Below are 8,286 nucleotides of genomic sequence, written 5' to 3'. Positions count from 1 at the left end.
CGGTGGAATCGTAGTATCTGTGACAGACAAGGGTGGAGGAACAGGTGTGTGTGTGTGTGTGTGTGTGTGTGTGTGTGTGTGTGTGAGCAGTAGTGAAGATGCCCACTTGTTCTCAACAAAATTGTTGGTGTGCGTAACATGCTTTGTTAGTTTTGTTTTTCACACACAAATTTATTTTTGCAAGTATTGATAGTATTTTTTATATGTTAAAGTGATGAAGTATCTGATTAATAGACTTGTGCTCTTTCCCCCTTTTTTTTTTTGCTCCCTTTCTCTCTCCCTTTTTCTTCTCTTTATTTTCCTCTTCTTCAGCCTGTCAGCTCTGGCTGTTACATAGTATGTGGAAAAATAACTCAGATAAATAAAATAAAGGGTTAAAACATCAACAAGAAGAGCCTATTGAGAACCTATAGAGCTCATCTTGAAATAGCAAATATGTTTGGCACAACAACGCATTCAGATCACAGTTCTGCTTGCAAGATCTACCAGACATGACAGGCTTTAAAAAAAAAAAAAAAAAAAGAAGATGCCCACTTGTTGAGAAGAATAAGGTGGACTAAAGAGCAGCAGTGGAAGTGGATGTGACCGCAGAGTCAAATCTATTGAAGAACTGACTGAGTTCATTAGCTATTGCCACATCATCCATAAGTGGATGTTGAGCCAGACATCATACTGATTCCTCTCCATATCTCATGAATGTTGCTGTATTCCTTTCTATCTTCTTTTTGTATTCCACTTTTGCCATTTTCAGTCTCTTCTTCAGCTCATGTTGCACCTGTTTGAACCATACTTTGCCACCATCTCTGACAGCTACCTCTTTCTGGTTTATGTCACTTGAAATCCAGGGTTTGTCATTGTGGAAACAGTGCCCAGTCTTCGTAGGAATGACTGTCTCTACAATAGCTGATGTACTCAGTAAAACAATCAACCTGTCTTTTAATGTCCATACTGTTCTCATCTTTTTCTAGTAGCACTCATGGTATACTTTCTGAGTCTTCACTAATGTCTCCAACTCATCACTTTTGTTGGGCAGAGAGTTGACATTTCACATGATGATTGTTGGCAGAAAGGGTGTATATCTCCACTTCCAAGCTTTCACCTTTGCACCAGCATGGTAACCATGAAAACCATGAAAAAGTGTCCAGGCAGATTAAGAAAAATTTGCATCTGAACTCTTCATGTTTCTATATGCTGTTCTCATTATAGATAAACAAAATCTACAACAAAAACAGCTTCTGAAAAGTACATTGTGCATAGATAAACTTGTTGCTCTCATGTAACATTTTATTGTTTCCCATGCTCATTATATCTATAATGAGAACAGCTGCACATAATTGCGGTGTCTCCATAACAATCGTCAACATACTGTAACAGAGAAGAACATGTAAGTACAAGACTTGCACATCACATCATTAAAAATAGTATAAATTTGAAAGATTATATATTACTTAGGATACAATATTAATTTTTATTTTACTTTACGAGAGCATGTGGCCCTCACAGTGTCTCCTGAGAAAAATTCTGGCCCATGGACAAATATAGCTGATGACCCCAGCTTTAGATGAAGGCTTTCTTCATCTATGCGAAAAAGTCACAGAAATAGATTTGGTGTTAGTACCTTTTGGTGTGTTTTTAATCAGATTGATAAATAATATGGCTTGCTGTGTTCTAGAGCCTATCGAAGACGCTTGTGTTTCAGTTTTGGTGTGTGATATTCTATTTTTCTTTTTATTCTGTTTCTTTTGTGGACTATCATTTTCCCAATTTAATGGTGGGGTAACATTTGTTGTTCCTGAACTCTTTTGAACTTTCTGGCTCCTCTGTCTTAATGTAAATCAGTCTTCAGTTATTTAGGGAAATTTAGCTGCAAACTAGCTTACCCTGAAAACTGTATTTTGCTAAAATAAACAGCTCTGCTTGAAGGGACTGTTGTAAAGTATAGATGAGCTGTTGCTATAGAGCATCCAAAAAACACAGATGACTTCACCAAACAATGTTGTTTAGATTTCTGGTCACATCCCCATCAAAATGCTCCCTCTTAGACAACAAAACCAAGTGTATAATTAAGGCCCGCAGTCTGTTACAGCTGATGGCATGTCCCAGTGTCTGTCAGAATGTCCCACGGGGTTCAGTTTTGAGATTTGAAATGCATAATTTGTGTTTGTATGTTGGCTTTAAAAAGGCAAAGGGGAAAGTTGTGTTCAGGAGTAAATATGGGAAATATATTCAATTCAATTTTATTTGTATTCCACCAAATCACAGCAAACAGTAGCCTTAAGGCATGTGATGGTCTCAGAGAGAAGATCTGAAGGAGCCACTGACCACAGATTATCCAGGAGTAAAAAACATCTGAGTCACCAGTAGCTGCACAAAATGTAAACACACATAAATGCACAAGTTCTGATGTCATACCTTCAAGAAACATGAAGTTTTCAGTTAAATTTTCTTTGATTTCCCCTGAACTGCATACGGAGGACATCATTTTATAACCTTGGCCCCCGGGTGAACAGCAGGGTGGTCCACTGCTCTTGGGCTCACTGGCTGGTGACACCTCACCTGAGGTAGGAGCCACACAAACTGCTCGGTCACCAACAGACATTGTTCCTCGTACAGCTCATTGAACAGCAGCTTACCTTATTTGCTAGGCATAAGTGAAAGCCTGGTCAGCTGGCTCCAGCTTGGTGTTCCAGAACTGTCAGTGATTATCCTCGAGGGAGTAGCCCATCCCATCCAGCTGAGCAGGCAGACTGAGTGCCATAGTCTGGGTTACTCCTACCAGCAGAGGGAGAATGTGCACCTTCCCCTCCGCTGCTGGCCACTTGCAAGTCTCTGCTGTTGCCGCAAATACATCCAGGAAAAACTGGGGGGGTCGTCCACCATTGGCATCTCAGCCTTTTCTGCCACTGCAACCACTGGCACCACCACGTCTGTCATCCTTTACTGGGGTACCTTTGGCGCCAGTGTAGCAGTTGCATCTGTCAGCGTAAGTCCTCCCCAGTAAGGGGGCGTGAGAACTCTAGGTTCCACACACACAATTTTTATTTTCCCCACTTTTCTACACTTTTGTGCTCCACGTCTTTATGCCCAGCTGTGGAATGCTCACTGTTGGGCATCTTTTCACACTCATCTTTGGGTGTCGAAGGGCAGAGGTCATTAAGGAGACAGCTGTGGGGAAAAAGCTGTTCCTGAACTTGGTGGTTTTTGTCTGGAGGTTCCTCTAGTACCTTCCAGAGGGCAGGGGGGGCGGGGGTGGGCGGTGGGCAGTAAAAAGTCCATTTGCTAGATATGAGGAATGTTTTGTGATGTTTTACTTTTGTGAAATTATAGTCTGATTTGGCTACAGTAAATGAGCTCCAGCTGTGGTATGCACTTTGATTCAACAATTATATATTTGAAAGTATGTTTCAAGGCAGAACATTTGTACTTTTACTCCAGTAAAGTTTTATTTTCACAGAATGTACATATACTGTAGTATTACTGCATTTATATATGATAAGAAATCCCTTTATTAGTCCCAGGATGGGGAATTTTAGTATATCAGTATATCAATATAACCATAGTAGACTTCTTTCACAACTGTAAAAAGTTGATAATCAGCATTTAATTAGAGCATTTGTTCACTGTTTATGGAACCAGTTAACGGTATTTTTTTCTAATACCCACAGATCTAAGTACCTACCAGAAACAGCTCTGTAAGTGTCTTTACCACTCGATTTGTGAATAAACAAATATATGAACTTATTAAACAAAAACTAACAAAAATTAAAGAAAGTTGTACAAGAAATGTTTCAGCAGTGATTACAGCTGACAGATACATGTGTGATGTTTCCCTGTGGTCTGCAGGACCAGGGCAGAGAGTGATGGATCTGCAGCAGACAAAACTAAAGTTAGCTGCACAGAAAACCACAATCTCTAAAAACTTGGCATACTGTACTGAGCACACGGCAGCTACAAGGATGGCATGTAATGTAGTTATGAGAACCTTTAGATTTACATAAAATGATAGCAACAACCTTCACTGTTTTATCAGGCAAAAGAGCTACTTATTACTGTCATGTTGTGTTGTACAAAGACAGCCTGTCACAGCCTCTTCTCCTGCCCACACCACAGACACTCCAGTTCACAGAAACTGTAATATACTCATATGTAAAGGATCAGTTTGCAAAGCACAGCGGCTTAAGCGTTTTCAACAGTTCATTAAAACTGACACGAGCACCAGCATAATCAGGGACATCACACATCCTGGACACTGCCTCTTCACCCCCCTCAAGACTGAAAAACAGCTTTTACCACTGAGCTGTTACACTACTGAACACTGATCATATGAAACCCAACAGAGAACCTCCTTGCACATCCACTGCACAACTTCAGCACATTTGCGTACAGTTTTAAATAGACCATTTATTTGCTATTCACACTCCCTTTGCTCACTGTAAATATCAGATTTTATTTATATTTCTTATTTCTATTGTATTATTTTGGCACCTGGAGGATGGCTCCAACAAAATTTCATTGTACTGTGCAATGACAATAAAGATATCTTATCGTACATCTTCTGAGTCCTGCATTGGGGTCTACACTCTGCCTGCCACACAGCCCATTTCATGGCAGTTAATGTTTCAGTTTTTACTTACAGAATGGTTTACTGCATCAGATTTCCTCCATAATGTCTCCCCTCAAATACAAAGTAAACAGCATTTTTTACTACCTTTGCAAATGCTGCTTAGTTGGATGGTTTACGCTATAGTCTGGAAAAAAAAAGTTAAAAGGGAAAATCCATGTGTATATTTAACAAAGGGCCTTGCGAGGATTGGGTTCCAACAACTTTTGTCTCCTGGCTGTAAATATGTGTGGTTAACCACTGGAATCTCAGCTCTGGCTGTGTTAATGTGCCAGGTCCATATGTAATGTCATTTAATTACACTGACACTCTGCTACATACAGGACTGAGAATATGAATTAAGAAATGCAGAAGGAGATCATTGTTTTCTCTCTGATTACATTCAAATGGGTCATCTCATACAAGACATGCTGGTCTTCTAGTTTAATAAGTATGACCACATAAACTCAATAACCCTGAAGACAATCAGCTCAGTCAAACAGAGAACATGAAATCATAATGGTCTCAAAAGTCACAACACATTACTATTTTGCCCCCCTAACCCTAACCACTAACCACTAACCCCTAACCCTAACCCTAACCAGTCCTACAAGGAAAAAAAAAAGAGAGAGATGTCACTAAATGAAACTGTCAAATGACAATTCACCCTCCACAACGGGAGTAACACGATGTCCACACGAGCACCACTCTGCTTGAACTGGCCTCGCAGCACTTTTCCCTCTCTGGCATCTCCTCTCCACCTCTTTATACGAGGTGTCCTTAATCGGAAATGGAAACACCTTGGATTCAGCCCCTGCTGTGGAGAGAGAGAAAGAACAGAGTGATCCCACGCTCACAGAAACACAGCACACAGCCATAACACCCCCACCCACAAGAATGAACACCACATAGGCAGGTTTACACAAAAGTCTGTGCTCTAGAGAGGGCATCAGTCACAACACTGTTGCAACCGCTTTCTCAATCTCAGCAGTGGAATACCTGACTTGGTGTTTATTCAATTTCCATGAGAAATAGCAAACAGGATGACTGACTGTGCTGTGTTTCTCAGGCCATGAAGTTGAATAGTTTGGAGAAATCTGGGGCCGCAATAACAGGAGAGCTGGAGAGAAGAGCTTTAATGCATTCAAATGCTTGCCGGCAGGAATCATTCCACAGGAATAAACATTTAGGACTGCACAGGTTGGTAAGAGGAGCACGATCTGTGAAAAGTCTAAAACTGGATCTATAAATATCCATGCAACTCATGTGTAGTGCTGGGTACCGGGAAGGCGAGAACAGCTACACAGTCTACTATCACATGTTCAAATGACTCCCCAATAACGGGGATGGCGTGGGGTGGGGCAGAAGGGACCACCTGGAGACATCACAAACAGCTTCAGATACATCACTCAATCAGTGTAGTGCTATAAGTCTGCTCTAATGTGAACTGTAAAGAACAGTTGACTGTGCTAGGCTAGGCACATCTCTGCATGCATAAAATGAAGAGGGAGAAAGAAACCAGGAAGTTTCTTTTCTATTTTACAGTCTGTGCCAGTGAGAGAAGCCACCAAATCACATGCTAAGGAATTAACAGATGGCAAAATGTAAACAAATATCTGCTGAACAGATAAAACCAACAAGTTCTCCAATGCAAAGTAATTTGTTTCAAATAGGACCCACAGGAGCATTTCCAAAATGAGCTCCCCTACAGGTGGTGGGAGAAAACGCAACCTGATATTGTGACATGGCATGTAAATTACAGGCCACATAATATTGCATGTGTTATGTCATTATGTAAAGTTTAAGCTTTTACTTTGGCATCAAATGCCATTTAGTCTCCATAGACTTTTCGGTGGAAGAGATGGCGTGTTATTTTATGACCAACTTTAATATTAACACAGCAATGTGTTGAAGCAAAAAGCCCCAAACATCAACAGGGACGTGCAGTGGCACAACCCCCTATGATGAGAGGTGAGGTTGGTGATGAGAGGTGAGGCTCCATTTTAGACTCAGGTATAAACCATGTCAGATTTGATAGAATTGTCGCAACCTGCATAGGGAGGGATAGAAAAGTGCTCAGCAATAAAAGCAGGAGACGGGAAAGAGGAGAGACACAGATGTTGGGCAGAGGCACTAAGAGTCAGGGGAGCTGTTGCTGACAGCGAGTGGGGGAGAGGCTGGGTGATCCTGTACTCACTTCCTGTTTTATTTTGCTAGTCTATTGACGGGGCCAGTTAAATTATTTTTTAATGAACTTGTCTGTCCTTGGTTCTGTTCTAGTACGTTTTCACCTGGCTATATAGTTTATTTAGCAATTCCTGCGTAATTCCAGGGACTCTCTGTTTCTCTAATAAATAGTGTTGGCCAGTGGGGTGGTCTGTTGGGTCAAAAATTTAATGAGAAAAAGTCTCCCTTTTTAGGCCGATAAGCTATCTTCCCAGGTTTTTTAGTTCCAATTGGAATCAACACTTTGAGGAAAAGATCTTTAAAAAAAAAAAGAGCAGAGTTGTTACCAGTTGTTTTATTGAACAAAAAGTTCAGCAAAGCCCAAAAAAATAAAGAGAAAAAGCAAAGTTCCCCCAGGGGTTTCAGCCATAGCAGGTCAGCAGGTGATAGTGCAGGCAAAGACGAAATGCTCTCTGGGCTTTTGAGAGGCTCTATTTATCTCTCAAAGGGTGGTCTGATCACAGACGAAAACCTGCGGGCTTAGTGGGTGAAAGACTCGATTGAACTGATGTATTACAGCAAGTGTAAGGTCCGCTCAGAGCTGAACACTGCAACCGGGGTGTTGGTGGTCCGCAACATGACTACAGGCAACACCGGAGTGTATTCAGTGGAGATCAACAACAAGGTCCAGAGTCAGGTTTATCAGACTATGGAGATCCAAGACATGCCCCAGCTTACAGTGGATTTACAGCCGCCGGCATGCACCCAACTGAAATGTGGACTTAAATGTCACGGAGTCCTTGCTAACACTAAGCCTGTCAGCTACTTCTGGAAGAAAGATGATGGAGGGTGGGAACTGTCTGGAGACAAAAAGGAGCTCAGTGATGAAGAACCCGGTGAGTGAGAAGAACAGCGAACCCTTCAAAAATCCTTTCTACCAGGAGAAAAAGCCCACAGTCATCTTCAACTGGGTTGATTGTGGGAGGCATTGTCATCATTGTTGTTTTAGGCATTCTTACAGGTTTGGGTATTTGGAAGAGGGAACCCATCATGAAGAAGATCTCGAGTTTCAGAGGTAATGGTGGCACAAAGGATGAAGGATCTTCCCCCAGTGATTGTAAGGCTAAGAATCAGCTGCTCAACAGAGCAGAACCTCCCAACAGTGATAAGGATAAGAATGAGCTGCACAAGGTTATATTGGCACCTCCAGACTCAGTGGAACCCATTGCTGGGAATCCATGACCATTTAATTTAATTTGCCTGTGTTTAGACCAGGGATTCTTAGATCCAGGCCTCAAGGCCCAGTGTCCTGCAGGTTTTAGATATGTTCCTGATCCAACACACCTGAATCAAATGGCTGAATTACCTCCTCACTATGCAGACAAGATCTCCAGAGTCCTGCTAATGACTTCTATATTTGACTCAGGTGTGGTGAAGCAGAGACATCTAAAACCTGCAGGACACTGGGCCTCGAAGCTTGGATTTGAGAATCCAATTATGATTATGAAAACATCACAGCT

The 8,286-nt window shown here is 41.5% G+C and overlaps 1 pseudogene; it reads left to right on the top strand.

The window, feature by feature from the left end:
- Positions 1–7,232: 7,232 nt before the first annotated feature.
- On the top strand, positions 7,233–8,008 carry LOC115781364 (uncharacterized; annotated as a pseudogene).
- Positions 8,009–8,286: the final 278 nt, after the last annotated feature.

The sequence above is a fragment of the Archocentrus centrarchus genome, chromosome 6 (assembly GCF_007364275.1).
Source record: "Archocentrus centrarchus isolate MPI-CPG fArcCen1 chromosome 6, fArcCen1, whole genome shotgun sequence".
In the NCBI taxonomy this organism is placed as follows: domain Eukaryota; kingdom Metazoa; phylum Chordata; class Actinopteri; order Cichliformes; family Cichlidae; genus Archocentrus; species Archocentrus centrarchus.
The sequence above is the reverse complement of the archived record's forward strand: the minus strand, read 5'-3'. Positions and strand labels throughout refer to the sequence as shown.